General features: G+C 44.0%; 1 protein-coding gene across 1 annotated transcript in view; it reads left to right on the forward strand.

Moving 5' to 3' along the window:
* The window catches only part of rbp3 (retinol binding protein 3), a gene marked incomplete at its 3' end in the record, with an annotated part of 15,769 nt that overhangs the window by 3,078 nt on the left and 8,507 nt on the right, over positions 1-4,184 (forward strand).

Genomic DNA, 4,184 nt, shown 5'->3' on the forward strand with positions numbered 1-4,184 from the left:
ACTGTGACATTTATAAATGTATGAATCATATGGTGAAAAACTGACTTTCAAAAATAAATCTGTTCTTTTTTTTCTAATAAAAGACTAAATAAAACAAAAATATTGGTGGTAAGTTTTAACTGTGTAACTTTACAAGCGGCACCCCATATACAGTAAAAGCAATGTTTTTATAAAAGCCTGCAGACTTGTTGAGTCGACATGTCAGGTGCAGACGTCCACGAAGTTGGAATCATTTCAGACGTCAAGGTCTTTTCAGTCAGTTCATTTCTCTCACAAACAACCAACTTAATTGTCCTGAAAATCCATCTACAATATTTTTGAAAACTTTCTTTGACGACTGCATCTCTGAAGTTCCAAAACCCCACACCATTTCTCACTTTTTCAACAAACTGCTTCATATCTAAATCCATAACCGAAGGGGCCACTAACTCCAACTCTTCAAGGTCTCCTTTATCTTTTACAGTGGATGCATGTCAACAAATGTTTTCCTCTTTCTCCTTTCATCCTAAAACACCACCTCTTCAGATTTTAAAGCACGCCCAGCCGAGTGACCCCTCTAGGGATTTTTCACACTATTCAAAAAAATTATCAGTCATGTGCACGTGATCTGCAGAAGAAACGATTTGGCGCAGAGCCACAATTAATGATTTTCCCCCAAGGACATTCCTCTAGCACAGGGGTCGGCAACTCGTGACTCCAGAGCCGCGAGCGGCTCTTTAACCTTCTTGTCGTGTCTCCCTCTGGCCTTGACAAAAAAATAAAAAAAAATAAAACTAAAAACATGAAAACGAGTAATGATTATCTCTTAATTACATTTTATTTGCTTTAATTTTTTTATTTGTTTTGTTGCAAAGTTATCTTGGAGTTTGAAATGTTACTTTAAATTAAAATTTTTTTAAATAATTTGTCAACTAAAATACACGCCACATCCATGTCTACAGCCCTCGCCTTTACCTGCAGGTGACCTTGAGTGTCTGACCCACGCTAACCCATAGCGACCCATAGCTCACTATGAGTAAGTCCAAAAAAGAGAAGTCTCAGAAGAAAATAGAGTTTAATTCTGCGTGGACAGATTCATTTGCCTTCACCGCCAATGATCCTGTGTGCTTGATATGTGGCGAGAAATTAGCAAACAACAAAAAATGTAACGCTGAAAGACATTTTCTGGAAAAGTACCAAACTGAAGATGAGCGAAAGAGAGTGATTTCAGAACTGCTACGGAAAGCTGAGCAGAGCAAACATACTTTCAATAAGTGGCTCAACTCTCCTAACTCAACTACAGCTGCTAGTTTTGTGGCAGTTCAGGACATCGTAAGGAGAGGAACGCCTCTCACAGACGGGGAATACATGAAAGAATAATTCATAAAAATATCAGAGCATCTATTCTTGGACTTAAAAAACAAACAGGAAATTATTCAGAAAATTAGAGACATGCCTCTCTCTGCCAAAACCATCAAGTACAGGGCCATTAAAATGGCAACAAACATCACCAGTAGGCAAATTGATGATATCGATTCAGCTCAAGCATATTCAATTGCTTGTGATGAGTCAAGTGATGTAAATGATAGTGAGCAGACAGCTCTATTATGAAGGTATGTGAACTCTGATGGGCCGCAGGAGGAACCGATTTAACTCATACTGCTAAAAGGCCAAACACGGGGGCGGGACATTTGTGAGGCTGTTGTGAGTTGTCTAAAAGACAAAGGAATTAACACCACTCACCTGGTGTCAGTGGCTACTGACGAGGCACCTAGTATGAGAGGAGCACAGAAGGGCTTTGCAAATTTACTCCAAAAGTGGCTGGATCAAAAACTGCTGGCATTTCACTGCATCTTGCAGTGTTCTTCTTCCATGAAGCAGCTCTGTTGTCCTCCATCCATATTTTCAGTTCCAGGCTGAGTCATTTCTACCTTCTCCTCTCTGTCAACGCTCTCTGGTTTCATTTAAAAGAGTCGATCATCAGATATTGTCCAAGAGTAACCTTCAGGGTGGATATAGCTCGCTAGCACCCTCACACCAAGGACCTATCCACGTCATCATTTACCCAGAATGCTTTGCGTGTAAATAAAATGGCTCCGTCTGTGTTAAAATATATTTTTAAAAATTATAAAAACTAAACATCCTATAGTATTTTTACAGTCTTTATTTTACAGTTAAAATAAATGTTTATCAAATAAAGTCTAATGTTACAACTAATCAGGGATCTCTTTAAGAAACACCTGAATCTGGACACTTGTTTGTGTGCAGTTGTGAGCATGCATGTATATACAAGGTTTCTCTATTTGAATGTGTAATAATGACTGTGGAGACCCACAGACCCGACCTCCAAGGCCCAAGGCAGACATAAGGTAGACCAGAGGCAAAGGTCTGAGAGCGACCCCGAGCGCCGAGCCCCAGGGGCGCCACCACTCGAAAAACCGCTTACCCACCCCCAGAGCAGACCAGGGGAGAGAACCAGGAGAGTCACCCTAGTAACCCACGCAGAAAGTTCCCTGGGTCAGCAGCGACAAGTCCACAGGACCTGTCGGGACCCTCTACGCCGGATGCAGATCCAGGCATGGACACAGAGGACTGTGTCCTAAGGGCGCACCACCCCTCAGCCAAGGCCTGACAGGGGTCGGGTGGCTCGGGTCGAACCCCACCAGGCAGTCACCAGGCCAAGCTGGCACATGCCCCAGCACCCAGCCCCAGACTCTGAGAGCCACCAGCAGAGGTGGGCAGAGGCATAATCCACCAGAGGACAGTACGACTGGGGCAGAGCCCCACCACAAGCAGTGGGCCCCTAGATGAACGAGAAGAGGGGGTGGCCCAAGTCCCAGCCTGGCAATTATCTAGGCACACACAGACACAATCACATGTTCCCACCCTCACAACCACTTATTCAAAGACACACAAGATGCATGCCATATTCCACTCACACTCCCCATACACACTTCTATACCCCCAGGTCCAAGATATGCACCCACCCCCTACAGGGGGCAGCATCTGGACCCAGGAGCTAGACCCATTCATTATGGGGAGAGGAGCAGACAGCCAAAGCTCAATCCGGGCTGCACCAGGCTGACCATCCAGCCACCTCTTCGCAGCAAAGCCACACCCCCGGCCACCCCCACACCCCGCCCATGGCCAAGTGCACATCCCCAGCTGACCACTCGCTGGACCTCGGCGGCAACTCCAGCCAGAGGGCAAACCATGGCAACCAGGAGCCATGATCTAAGAATCCAAACAGCCCCAGAGGAGCCAGAATGCCAGACCCGCCCCGGAACCCACCCAAGCCCCGAGCCACATGCAGCCCAGGCCTCCACCAGACAATCTGTCCCTCCTTCGGACCCCAACCCCAAATGGCAAACGAGGAACGGGGGACTGAAAAAAAATTATTACACATATACAGTACCTCCACCCTCAGATGCGCTGTTAATGTGTGTTGTTTTATAGTCCAATTAAAATTGGAGAGAAGTGGCAGAGGCCAGCACATACCCATACTCGATTGAGAAGAGGTAGTGCCAGTTCAGCCTTTGAGAGTGGGCACAGGCATCAGTGGCGAGACTTTCACCTCATCCCCCTGCATCTCCACCACCAAGTCCCAACAAATGAATGTTATGAGAATGTTATAAGTGAATTTCTAGGGCAGAGACTCTTAACCCATGGGCCGCGGCCCAATTGTGGGCTGCAAGTGCCACCTTGAGGGCCTCAAAAGAACAACAGTTTTAAACTTTGGGCCACAGAGGGCGGCGGGATAGCCTTGTACCACTAGTAGTGGAAGTGTGCCACAACAACTTTTTTAATATGTAGAAGAACTGTAACTGGAAACATTTTAAATGAAAAGTAGAAGGCAAAAACGAAGGTAATCCATCAAAAAAATGCCAAAGTTTGTCACTAATATGAAGTGCGGCTTCTGGTTCTACCATGCAATATTTCAAAAGTTCAAAACATTATCAAATACAGTTGCAGATACAGCTATATTTTAATTTTCATTTCATCAAATAGTTAATTTTTAAACATTTTGAATGTATTTTAAAGAAACTTTAAACTTGTCAAAAAAAACTTGTTACTGTTATTGTTTGTCACTAATATGAAAAGCAGCTTCTGGTTCTACCATGCAAAATTTTACAAAGGATTTATTGTCATTTGCAATTTATCAAATTTATTTTTACATTTTTTTATTTGAAACATTTACATTAAAC

The sequence above is a fragment of the Austrofundulus limnaeus genome, unplaced genomic scaffold (genome assembly GCF_001266775.1).
Source record: "Austrofundulus limnaeus strain Quisiro unplaced genomic scaffold, Austrofundulus_limnaeus-1.0 Scaffold259, whole genome shotgun sequence".
Taxonomy (NCBI): Eukaryota; Metazoa; Chordata; class Actinopteri; order Cyprinodontiformes; family Rivulidae; genus Austrofundulus; species Austrofundulus limnaeus.